Source organism: Elephas maximus, chromosome 21 (assembly GCF_024166365.1).
Source record: "Elephas maximus indicus isolate mEleMax1 chromosome 21, mEleMax1 primary haplotype, whole genome shotgun sequence".
Classification (NCBI taxonomy): domain Eukaryota; kingdom Metazoa; phylum Chordata; class Mammalia; order Proboscidea; family Elephantidae; genus Elephas; species Elephas maximus.
In genome coordinates, this window is record NC_064839.1 from 5,096,539 (window position 1) to 5,109,349 (window position 12,811).

Genomic DNA, 12,811 nt, shown 5'->3' on the forward strand with positions numbered 1-12,811 from the left:
GTGAAGTTTCAGTTAATAGTCAGGGATAGGGTAAATATTAGAGTAGGGTTAAGGTTAGTATTAGGGTTAGGTATAGGGTTAGGTTTCGGGTAGGGGTAAGGCTCGGTTTAAGGCTAGGTTTACGGTAAAGGGTAGAGCTAGTTTAGGGTTAGGTTTAGAGTTAGAGTTAGTGCTAGGGTGTAGGGTTAGGGTTAGGGTCAGGTTGAGAGTTCTTGTTAGGGTTATGGTAGAGTTAAGGTTAGGGTTAAGTTTAGGGTTAGAGTAAGGGTTAGGTTTAGGTCAGGGTTAGGGTAGGATGAGGGATAGGGTTAGGATTAGGGAAAGGGTTAGGGGTTCGTGTGAGGGATAGTGTTAGGTTTACAGTTAAGCTGATGTTTTAGGGTGTTCCGGTTAGGTTTAGGGTTAGAGTTAGGGTTAGGCTAGAGTTAGGGGATAGTTTAGGGTTAGGTTTAGTTTTAGGGTGAGGGTCAGGCTTAGGTTTAGGGTGAAGTTTAGGTTAAGGAGGAGGGTTAAGGTTAGGGTTAGGGTTAGGCTTAGTGTTAGAGTTAGGTGTTTGGGTGAATGGTAGGATCAGGTTTAGGGTTAGGGTTAGTGTTCCGTTTAGGGTTAGGGTTAGGGTGAAGTTTAAGTTAAGGGTGAGGGTTGAGCTTAGGGTTAGCGTTAGGGGTTCGGGTTAGGGTTAAGGTTAGGTTTAGAGTTAGGGTTAGGATAAGTGTTCGGGTTAAGTCATGTTTAGGTTTAGGGGTAGGTTCAGGTTAAAGATAGGGTTAGGTTAAGGGTTGGTGTTAGGTTTAGATGTTAGGGTGAGGGTTAGTGCTAGGTTTCCATTTAAGCTGAGTGTGTAGGGTCAGTTTTAGGGTTAGAGTTGGAGTTAGGGTCAGGGTTAGGGTTATCTTAGGGTTAGGGTCAGGTTTATGGTTAGGAATAGTGTTAGGGTCCGGGTTGGGGGTGATTTAGTGTTAAGTTTAGGTTTAGGGTTAGGGTTAGGGTGAGGGTGAAGTATATTTAAGCGAGACGTTAGTGTTAGGGGTTAGGCTTCAGGTTAGGGTCAGGGTTAAGTTTAGGGTTAGGGTTAGGGTTAAGTTTAGTGTTAGTTTTGCTTAGGGTTATGGTTGAATGAAGTTAGGGTACATTTAGTGTTATGGTTAGGGTGAAATTTTGTTTAAGGGTGAGGGTTCGCTTTAGGGTTAGGGTTAGTGTTAGGGTTAGTGGTTAGGGTTAGGCTTAGGGTTAAGGTTAATTTTAGGCTAAGGATTAGGGTTAGAGTTAGGGTTAGGGGTTAGTGTTTCAGTTCGGTTTAGGGTAGGGTTATCATTAGGGTTAAGTTTAGGTTCAGGGTAAGAGTTACGGTTACGTTTAAAGTTAACGTGAGGGTTTTGCGTAAGTGTTTCGGTTAGGGTTAGGGTTAGGTCTGCATTAGGGTTATGTCTGGGTTAGGGTTAGAGTTAGTTTTAGGGGTTAGGGTTAGATTTAATTTTATGGTATGCTTTAAGTTAGGGTTCAGGTTAGGTTAGGGTAAGGGTAAGGGTTATAATTAAGATTAGGTTTAGGTTGAGGTTTTGGGTCAGAGTTATTGTAAGGGTTAGGTTTAGGGTTACAGGTTTGCTAAGGTTAAGGTTAGGGTTAGGTTTATGGGATGGGTTAGGGTTAAAGTTAGGGTTAGGTTTAGGGTTGGGGATATGGTTAAGGGCTAGGGTGATGGTTATGGTGAGGTTTACAGTTAAGGTGAGGGTTTAGGTTAATTGTTATGGTTAGGGTTAGAGTTAGAGTTAGGGTTAGGGTTAGGATGAAGTTTCAGTTAATAGTGAGGGTTAGGGTTAAGGTTAGAGTTAGGGTTAAGGTCAGTGTTAGGGTTAGGTAACGTTTAGGTTAAGAGTAGGGTTAAGGTTAGGGTTAAGGCTAGGTTTAAGGTAAAGCTTAGGGTTAAGGTAAGGTTTAGAGTTAGAGTTAGTGCTAGGGTTTAGGGTTAGGGATAGGGTCAGGTTTAGAGTTATTGCTAGGTTTAGGTTTAGGGTTAGGGTTGGGGTAGAGTTACGGTTAAGGTTAAGTTTAGGATTAGGGTAAGGGTTAGTATTAGGTCAGGGTTAAGTTTAGTATTAGGGATAGGGTTACGGTTGTGGAAAGGGTTAGGGGTTCCTGTGAGGGTTAGTGTTAAGTTCACAGTTAAGCTGATATTTTATGGTTTATTAATTTTAGGATTAGGGTTAGGTTTTGGTTTAGGGTGAAGTTTAGGTTAAGGATGAGGGTTAAGGTTAGTGCGAGGGTTAGGTGTTTGGGTTAATGTTAGGGTCAGGATTAGGGTTAGGTTTAGGGTTAGGCTTAGGGTTCAGTTCACGGTTAGGGTTAGGGTGCAGTTTAAGTCAAGGGTGAGGCTTGAACTTAGGGTTAGTGTTAGGGGTTAGGGTTAGGGTTAAAGTTAGGATTAGGTTTAGGGTTAAGTTTAGGTTTAGGGTTAGGGTTAGGGTAAGTGTTAGGGTTACGTCATGGTTAGGATTAGGGCTATGTTAAGGTTAGAGATAGGGTTAGGCTAAGGGTTGGGGTTAGGGTTTAAATGTTAGGGTGAAGGTTAGTAGTAGGTTTCCATTTAAGCTGAGTGTGTAGGGTTATGTTCACAATTGGGGATACTTTTAAGGTTTAGGGTGAGGGTTCGGCTTAGGTTTACAGTTAAGGTGAGGGTTTGGGGTAATTGTTATGGTTAGGGCTAGACTTAGAGTTCGGCTTAGGGTTAGGGTGCAGTTTCAGTTAATAGTCAGGGATAGGGTAAATATTAGAGTAGGGTTAAATTAGTGTTAGGGTTAGGTATAGGGTTAGGGTTCGGGTAGGGGTAAGGCTCGGTTTAAGGCTAGGTTTACGGTAAAGGGTAGAGCTAGTTTAGGGTTAGGTTTAGAGTTAGAGTTAGTGCTAGGGTTTAGTGTTAGGGTCAGGTTGAGAGTTCTTGTTAGGGTTAGGGTTATGGTAGAGTTAAGGTTAGGGTTAAGTTTAGGGTTAGAGTAAGGGTTAGGTTTAGATCAGGGTTAGGGCTAGGATGAGGGATAGGGTTAGGATTAGGGAAAGGGTTAGGGGTTCGTGTGAGGGTTAGTGTTAGGTGTACACTTAAGCTGATGTTTTAGGGTGTTACGGTTAGGTTTAGGGTTAGAGTTAGGGTTAGGCTAGAGTTAGGGGATAGCTTCGGGTTAGGTTTAGTTTTAGGGTTAGGGTCAGGCTTAGGTTCAGGGTGAAGTTTAGGTTAAGGAGGAGGGTTAAGGTTAGGGTTAGGGTTAGTGTTAGAGTTAGGTGTTTGGGTGAATGGTAGGATCAGGTTTAGGGTTAGGGTTAGTGTTCCGTTTAGGGTTAGGGTTAGGGTGAAGTTTAAGTTAAGGGTGAGGGTTGAGCTTAGGGTTAGCGTTAGGGGTTCGGGTTAGGGTTAAGGTTAGGATTCAGTTTAGGGTTAAGGTTAGGTTTAGAGTTAGGGTTAGGATAAGTGTTCGGGTTAAGTCATGTTTAGGTTTAGGGGTAGGTTCAAGTTAAAGATAGGGTTAGGTAAAGGGTTGGTGTTAGGTTTAGATGTTAGGGTGAGGGTCAGTGCTAGGTTTCCATTTAAGCTGAGTGTGTAGGGTCAGTTTTAGGGTTAGAGTTGGAGTTAGGGTCAGGGTTAGGGTAATCTTAGGGTTAGGGTCAGGTTTATGGTTAGGAATAGTGTTAGGGTCCGGGTTGGGGGTGATTTAGTGTTAAGTTTAGGTTTAGGGTTAGGGTTAGGGTGAGGGTGAAGTATATTTAAGCGAGACGTTAGGGTTAGGGGTTAGGCTTCAGGTTAGGGTCAGGGTTAAGTTAGGGTTAGGGTTAGGGTTAAGTTTAGTGTTAGTTTTGCTTCGGGTTATGGTTGAATGAAGTTAGGGTACATTTAGGGTTATGGTTAGGGTGAAATTTTGTTTAAGGGTGAGGGTTCGCTTTAGGGTTAGGGTTAGTGGTTAGGGTTAGGCTTAGGGTTAAGGTTAATTTTAGGCTAAGGATTAGGGTTAGAGTTAGGGTTAGGGGTTAGTGTTTCAGTTCGGTTTAGGGTAGGGTTATCATTAGGGTTAAGTTTAGGGTCAGGGTAAGAGTTACGGTTACGTTTAAAGTTAACGTGAGGGTTTTGCGTACGTGTTTCGGTTAGGGTTAGGGTTAGGTCTGGGTTAGGGTTAGAGTTCGTTTTAGGGGTTAGGGTTAGATTTAATTTTATGGTATGCTTTAAGTTAGGGTTCAGGTTAGGTTAGGGTAAGGGTAAGGGTTATAATTAAGATTAGGTTTAGGTTGAGGTTTTGGGTCAGAGTTATTGTAAGGGTTAGGTTTAGGGTTACAGGTTTGCTAAGGTTAAGGTTAGGGTTAGGTTTATGGGTAGGGTTAGGGTTAAAGTTAGGGTTAGGTTTAGGGTTGGGGATATGGCTAAGGGCTAGGGTGATGGTTATGGTGAGGTTTACAGTTAAGGTGAGGGTTTAGGTTCATTGTTATGGTTAGGGTTAGAGTTAGAGTTAGGGTTAGGGTTAGGATGAAGTTTCAGTTAATAGTGAGGGTTAGGGTTAAGGTTAGAGTTAGGGTTAAGGTCAGTGTTAGGCTTAGGTTAAGATTAGGGTTAGAGTAGGGTTAAGGTTAGGGTTAAGGCTAGGTTTAAGGTAAAGCTTAGGGTTAGGTTAGGGTAAGGTTTAGAGTTAGAGTTAGTGCTAGGGTTTAGTTTAGGGATAGGGTCAGGTTTAGAGTTATTGCTAGGTTTAGGTTTAGGGTTAGGGTTGGGGTAGAGTTACGGTTAAGGTTAAGTTTAGGATTAGGGTAAGGGTTAGGTTTAGGTCAGGGTTAAGGTTAGTATTAGGGATAGGGTTACGGTTGTGGAAAGGGTTAGGGGTTCCTGTGAGGGTTAGTGTTAAGTTCACAGTTAAGCTGATGTTTTAGAGTATTACGGTTAGGATTAGGGTTAGATTTAGGTTTCGGTTTAGGGCTAGAGTCAGGGGTTAGTTTATGGTTAATTAATTTTAGGATTAGCGTTAGGTTTTGGTTTAGGGCGAAGTTTAGGTTAAGGATGAGGGTTAAGGTTAGTGTGAGGGTTAGGTGTTTGGGTTAATGTTAGGGTCAGGATTAGGGTTAGGTGTAGGGTTAGGCTTAGGGTTCAGTTCAGGGTTAGGGTTAGGGTGAAGTTTAAGTCAAGGGTGAGGCTTCAACTTAGAGTTAGTGTTAGGGGTTAGGGTTAGGGTTAAGGTTAGGATTAGGTTTAGGGTTAAGTTTAGGTTTAGGGTTAGGGTTAGGGTAAGTGTTAGGGTTAAGTCATGGTTAGGATTAGGGCTATGTTAAGGTTAGAGATAGGGTTAGGCTAAGGGTTGGGGTTAGGATTTAAATGTTAGGGTGAAGGTTAGTAGTAGGTTTCCATTTAAGCTGAGTGTGTAGGGTTATGTTTACAGTTGGGGATACTTTTAAGCTTTAGGGTGAGGGTTAGGCTTAGGTTTACAGTTAAGGTGAGGGTTGGGGGTAATTGTTATGGTTAGGGCTAGACTTAGAGTTCGGCTTAGGGTTAGGGTGAAGTTTCAGTTAATAGTCAGGGATAGGGTAAATATTAGAGTAGGGTTAAGGTTAGTATTAGGGTTAGGTATAGGGTTAGGTTTCGGGTAGGGGTAAGGCTCGGTTTAAGGCTAGGTTTACGGTAAAGGGTAGAGCTAGTTTAGGGTTAGGTTTAGAGTTAGAGTTAGTGCTAGGGTGTAGGGTTAGGGTTAGGGTCAGGTTGAGAGTTCTTGTTAGGGTTATGGTAGAGTTAAGGTTAGGGTTAAGTTTAGGGTTAGAGTAAGGGTTAGGTTTAGGTCAGGGTTAGGGTAGGATGAGGGATAGGGTTAGGATTAGGGAAAGGGTTAGGGGTTCGTGTGAGGGATAGTGTTAGGTTTACAGTTAAGCTGATGTTTTAGGGTGTTCCGGTTAGGTTTAGGGTTAGAGTTAGGGTTAGGCTAGAGTTAGGGGATAGTTTAGGGTTAGGTTTAGTTTTAGGGTGAGGGTCAGGCTTAGGTTTAGGGTGAAGTTTAGGTTAAGGAGGAGGGTTAAGGTTAGGGTTAGGGTTAGGCTTAGTGTTAGAGTTAGGTGTTTGGGTGAATGGTAGGATCAGGTTTAGGGTTAGGGTTAGTGTTCCGTTTAGGGTTAGGGTTAGGGTGAAGTTTAAGTTAAGGGTGAGGGTTGAGCTTAGGGTTAGCGTTAGGGGTTCGGGTTAGGGTTAAGGTTAGGTTTAGAGTTAGGGTTAGGATAAGTGTTCGGGTTAAGTCATGTTTAGGTTTAGGGGTAGGTTCAGGTTAAAGATAGGGTTAGGTTAAGGGTTGGTGTTAGGTTTAGATGTTAGGGTGAGGGTTAGTGCTAGGTTTCCATTTAAGCTGAGTGTGTAGGGTCAGTTTTAGGGTTAGAGTTGGAGTTAGGGTCAGGGTTAGGGTTATCTTAGGGTTAGGGTCAGGTTTATGGTTAGGAATAGTGTTAGGGTCCGGGTTGGGGGTGATTTAGTGTTAAGTTTAGGTTTAGGGTTAGGGTTAGGGTGAGGGTGAAGTATATTTAAGCGAGACGTTAGTGTTAGGGGTTAGGCTTCAGGTTAGGGTCAGGGTTAAGTTTAGGGTTAGGGTTAGGGTTAAGTTTAGTGTTAGTTTTGCTTAGGGTTATGGTTGAATGAAGTTAGGGTACATTTAGTGTTATGGTTAGGGTGAAATTTTGTTTAAGGGTGAGGGTTCGCTTTAGGGTTAGGGTTAGTGTTAGGGTTAGTGGTTAGGGTTAGGCTTAGGGTTAAGGTTAATTTTAGGCTAAGGATTAGGGTTAGAGTTAGGGTTAGGGGTTAGTGTTTCAGTTCGGTTTAGGGTAGGGTTATCATTAGGGTTAAGTTTAGGGTCAGGGTAAGAGTTACGGTTACGTTTAAAGTTAACGTGAGGGTTTTGCGTAAGTGTTTCGGTTAGGGTTAGGGTTAGGTCTGCATTAGGGTTATGTCTGGGTTAGGGTTAGAGTTAGTTTTAGGGGTTAGGGTTAGATTTAATTTTATGGTATGCTTTAAGTTAGGGTTCAGGTTAGGTTAGGGTAAGGGTAAGGGTTATAATTAAGATTAGGTTTAGGTTGAGGTTTTGGGTCAGAGTTATTGTAAGGGTTAGGTTTAGGGTTACAGGTTTGCTAAGGTTAAGGTTAGGGTTAGGTTTATGGGATGGGTTAGGGTTAAAGTTAGGGTTAGGTTTAGGGTTGGGGATATGGTTAAGGGCTAGGGTGATGGTTATGGTGAGGTTTACAGTTAAGGTGAGGGTTTAGGTTAATTGTTATGGTTAGGGTTAGAGTTAGAGTTAGGGTTAGGGTTAGGATGAAGTTTCAGTTAATAGTGAGGGTTAGGGTTAAGGTTAGAGTTAGGGTTAAGGTCAGTGTTAGGGTTAGGTAACGTTTAGGTTAAGAGTAGGGTTAAGGTTAGGGTTAAGGCTAGGTTTAAGGTAAAGCTTAGGGTTAAGGTAAGGTTTAGAGTTAGAGTTAGTGCTAGGGTTTAGGGTTAGGGATAGGGTCAGGTTTAGAGTTATTGCTAGGTTTAGGTTTAGGGTTAGGGTTGGGGTAGAGTTACGGTTAAGGTTAAGTTTAGGATTAGGGTAAGGGTTAGTATTAGGTCAGGGTTAAGTTTAGTATTAGGGATAGGGTTACGGTTGTGGAAAGGGTTAGGGGTTCCTGTGAGGGTTAGTGTTAAGTTCACAGTTAAGCTGATATTTTATGGTTTATTAATTTTAGGATTAGGGTTAGGTTTTGGTTTAGGGTGAAGTTTAGGTTAAGGATGAGGGTTAAGGTTAGTGCGAGGGTTAGGTGTTTGGGTTAATGTTAGGGTCAGGATTAGGGTTAGGTTTAGGGTTAGGCTTAGGGTTCAGTTCACGGTTAGGGTTAGGGTGCAGTTTAAGTCAAGGGTGAGGCTTGAACTTAGGGTTAGTGTTAGGGGTTAGGGTTAGGGTTAAAGTTAGGATTAGGTTTAGGGTTAAGTTTAGGTTTAGGGTTAGGGTTAGGGTAAGTGTTAGGGTTACGTCATGGTTAGGATTAGGGCTATGTTAAGGTTAGAGATAGGGTTAGGCTAAGGGTTGGGGTTAGGGTTTAAATGTTAGGGTGAAGGTTAGTAGTAGGTTTCCATTTAAGCTGAGTGTGTAGGGTTATGTTCACAATTGGGGATACTTTTAAGGTTTAGGGTGAGGGTTCGGCTTAGGTTTACAGTTAAGGTGAGGGTTTGGGGTAATTGTTATGGTTACGGCTAGGCTTAGAGTTCGGCTTAGGGTTAGGGTGAAGTTTCAGTTAATAGTCAGGGATAGGGTAAATATTAGAGTAGGGTTAAGGTTAGTGTTAGGGTTAGGTATAGGGTTAGGGTTCGGGTAGGGGTAAGGCTCGGTTTAAGGCTAGGTTGACGGTAATGGGTTGAGCTAGTTTCGTGTTAGGTTTAGAGTTAGAGTTAGTGCTAGGGTTTAGGGTTAGGGTTAGGGTCAGGTTGAGAGTTCTTGTTAGGGTTAGGGTTATGGTAGAGTTAAGGTTAGGGTTAAGTTCAGGGTTAGAGTAAGGGTTAGGTTTAGGTCAGGGTTAGGGCTAGGATGAGGGATAGGGTTAGGATTAGGGAAAGGGTTAGAGGTTCGTGTGAAGGTTAGTGTTAGGTTTACAGTTAAGCTGATGTTTTAGGGTGTTACGGTTAGGTTTAGGGTTAGAGTTAGGGTTAGGCTAGAGTTAGGGGATAGTTTAGGGTTAGGTTTAGTTTTAGGGTTAGGGTCAGGCTTAGGTTTAGGGTGAAGTTTAGGTTAAGGAGGAGGGTTAAGGTTAGGGTTAGGGTTAGGCTTAGTGTTAGAGTTAGGTGTTTGGGTGAATGGTAGGATCAGGTTTAGGGTTAGGGTTAGTGTTCCGTTTAGGGTTAGGGTTAGGGTGAAGTTTAAGTTAAGGGTGAGGGTTGAGCTTAGGGTTAGCGTTAGGGGTTCGGGTTAGGGTTAAGGTTAGGATTAAGTTTAGGGTTAACGTTAGGTTTAGAGTTAGGGTTAGGATAAGTGTTCGGGTTAATTCATGTTTAGGTTAAGGGGTAGGTTCAGGTTAAAGACAGGGTTAGGTTAAGGGTTGGTGTTAGGTTTAGATGTTAGGGTGAGGGTTAGTGCTAGGTTTCCATTTAAGCTGAATGTGTAGGGTCACTTTTAGGGTTAGAGTTGGAGTTAGGGTCAAGGTTAGGGTTAAGTTTAGGGTTAGGGTTTGGTTTATGTTTAGGAATAGGGTTAGGGTCAGGGTTGGGGGAGATTTAGTGTTATGTTTAGTTTTAGGGTTAGTGTTAGGGTGAAGTTTATGTCAAACATGACGGTTACGGTTAGTGGTTAGGGTTCAGTTTGGGGTCAGGATTAGGTTTAGGTTTAGGGTTCCGTTTGGTGTTAGTGTTAGTTTTGCTTAGGTTTAGGGTTTGAATGAAGTTAGGGTACATTTAGGGTTATAGTTAGGGTGAAATTTGGCTTAAGGGTGAGGGTTCGCTTTAGGGATAGGGTTAGAGTTAGGGTTAGTGGTTAGGGTTATGCTTAGGGTTCAGGTTAGTTTTAGGCTAAGAATTAGTGTTAGAGTTAGGGTTAGGGGTTAGTGTTTCGGTTAGGTTTAGGGTAGGGTTATCATTAGGGTTAAGTTTAGGGTTAGGGTAAGAGTCAGAGTTACGTTTACAGTTAAAGTGAGGGTTTTGCGTAAGTGTTACTGTTAGGGTTAGGGTTAGATTTAGGTTTAGGGGTTAGGGTTAGGTTTAAGTTTATGGTAGGCTTCACGTTAGGGTTAAGGTTAGGTTAGGGTAAGGGTAAGGGTTATAATTAAGATTAGGTTTAGGGTGAGGGTTTGGGTCAGAGTTATTGTAAGGGTTAGGTTTAGGGTTACAGGTTTGCTAAGGTTAAGGTTAGGGTTAGGTTTATGGGTAGGGTTAGGGTTAAAGTTAGGGTTAGGTTTAGGGTTGGGGATATGGTTAAGGGCTAGGATGACGGTTAGAGTTAGGTTTACACTTAAGGTGAGGGTTTAGGTTAATTGTTATTGTTAGGGTTAGAGTTAGAGTTAGGGTTAGGGTTAGGATGAAGTTTCAGTTAATACTGATGGTTAGGGTTAAGGTTAGAGTTAGGGTTAAGGTCAGTGTTAGGGTTAGGTTAAGTTTAGGGTTAGAGTAGGGTTCAGGTTAGGGTTAAGGCTAGGTTTAAGGTAAAGGTTAGGGTTAGGTTAGGGTTAGGGTAAGGTTTAGAGTTAGAGTTAGTGCTAGGGTTTAGGGTTAGGGATAGGGTCAGGTTTAGAGTTATTGCTAGGTTTAGGTTTAGGGTTAGGGTTGGGGTAGAGTTACGGTTAAGGTTAAGTTCAGTATTAGGGTAAGGGTTAGGTTTAGGTCAGGGTTAAGGTTAGTGTTAGGGATAGGGTTATGGTTGTGGAAAGGGTTAGGGGTTCCTGTGAGGGTTAGTGTTAAGTTCACAGTTAAGCTGATGTTTTAGAGTATTACGGTTAGGATTAGGGTTAGATTTAGGTTTCGGTTTAGGGCTAGAGTCAGGGGATAGTTTATGGTTAATAAATTTTTGGATTAGGGTTAGGTTTTGGTTTAGGGTGAAGTTTAAGTTAAGGATGAGGGTTAAGGTTAGTGTGAGGGTTAGGTGTTTGGGTTAATGTTAGGGTCAGGATTATTGTTAGGTTTAGGGTTAGGCTTAGGGTTCAGTTCAGGGTTAGGGTTAGGGTGCAGTTTAAGTCAAGGGTGAGGCTTGAACTTAGGGTTAGTGTTAGGGGTTAGGGTTAGGGTTAAAGTTAGGATTAGGTTTAGGGTTAAGTTTAGGTTTAGGGTTAGGGTTAGGGTAAGTGTTAGGGTTAAGTCATGGTTAGGATTAGGGCTATGTTAAGGTTAGAGATAGGGTTAGGCTAAGGTTTTGGTTTAGGTTTAGATGTTAGGGTGAAAGGTAGTAGTAGGTTTCCATTGAAGCTGAGTGTGCAGGGTTAGGTTTAGGGTTGTGGATACTTTTAAGGGTTAGGGTGAGTATTAGGCTTCGGTTTACACTTAAGGTGAGGGTTTAGGGTGATTGTTATGTTTAGGGTTAGAGTTAGAGTTAAGCTTAGGGTTAGGGTGAAGTTTCAGTTAATAGTCAGGGATAGGGTAAATATTAGAGTAGGGTTAGGTTAGGGTTAGGGTTAGGGTTAGGTATAGGGTTAGGGTTCGGTTCGGGGTAAGGCTAGGTTTACGGTAAAGGGTAGGGCTAGTTTAGGGTTAGGTTTAGAGTTAGAGTTAGTGCTAGGGTTTAGGGTTAGATTTAGGGTCAAGTTTAGAGTTATTGTTAGGGTTAGGGTTAGGGTAGAGTTAAGATTAGGGTTATGTTTAGGGTTAGCGTAAGGGTTAGGTTTAGGTCAGCGTTAGGGTTAGTATGAAGGATAGGGTTAAAGTTAAGGAAAGGGTTAGGGGTTCATGTGAGGGTTAGTGTTAGGTTTACAGTTAAGCTGATGTTTTGCGGTGTTACAGTTAGTGTTAGTTTTAGAGTTAAGGTTACGGTTAGGGTTAGGATTAGCGTTAGGGCTAGAGTCAGGGGATAGTTTATGGTTAATTAATTTTAGGATTAGGGTTAAGTTTTGGTTTAGGGTGAAGTTTAGGTTAAGGATGAGGGTTAAGGTTAGTGTGAGGGTTAGGTGTTTGGGTTAATGTTAGGGTCAGGATTAGGGTTAGGTTTAGGGTTAGTCTTAGGGTTCAGTTCACGGTTAGGGTTAGGGTGCAGTTTAAGTCAAGGGTGAGGCTTGAACTTAGGGTTAGTGTTAGGGGTTAGGGTTACGGTTAAAGTTAGGATTAGGTTTAGGGTTAAGTTTAGGTTTAGGGTTAGGGTTAGGGTAAGTGTTAGGGTTAAGTCATGTTTAGGTTTAGGGCTAGGTTAAGGTTAGAGATAGGGTTAGGTTAAGGGTTGGGGTTAGGTTTAGATGTTAGTGTGAGGGTTAGTGCTAGGTTTCCATTTAAGCTGAGTGTGTAGGGTAAGTTTTAGGTTTAGGATTAGGGTTAGTGTTAGAGTTAGGTTCAGGGTTAGGGTTAAGTTTAGGTTTAGTGTTAGGTTTAGGGTTCGGGTCAGTGTTGGGGAGATTTAGTGTTATGTTTAGTTTTAGGGTTAGGGTTAGGGTGAAGTTTATTTAAGCGAGACAGTTAGGGTTAGGGGTTAAGTTTCAGGTTAGGGTCAGGGTTAACTTTAGGGTTAGGTTTAGGTTTAGGGTTACGGTTAGGTTTAGTGTTAGTTTTGCTTAGGGTTAGGGTTTGAATGAAGTTAGGGTAGGTTTAGGGTTATGGTTAGGGTGAAATTTTGGTTAAGGGTGAGGGTTCGGCTTAGGGTTAGGGGTTAGTGTTTCAGTTAGGTTTAGGGTAGAGTTATAATTAGGGTTAAGTTTAGGGTTAGACTAAGAGAGTTGTTTACAGTTAAGGTGAGGCTTTTGCATAAGTGTTACGGTTAGGGTTAGGTTTAGGTTAGGGCTAGGGTTAGGGTTAGATTTAGGGTTGGGGTAGAGTTAGGTTTAAGTTTATGGTAGACTTAAAGTTAGGGTTAAGGTTAGGTTAGGGTTAAGGTCAGGGTTAGGATTAGAATTAGGTTTAGGGCGAGGGTTAGGGTCAGAGTTATTGTAAGGGTTATGTTTAGGGTTACAGGTTTGCTAAGGTTAAGGTTAGGGTTAGGTTTATGGGTAGGGTTAGGGTTAAACTTAGGGTTAGCTTCAGGTTAGGGATAGGGTGAAGTTTAAGGTAGGGTGATGGTTAGGGTTAGGGTTATGGCTAAGGTTTGGGTTTGTTTTCAGGTTAGTGTTAAGGTTATGTTTAGTGTTAGGGTTAAGTTTAGGGGTTGTGTTAAGGTTTAGGGTTAGT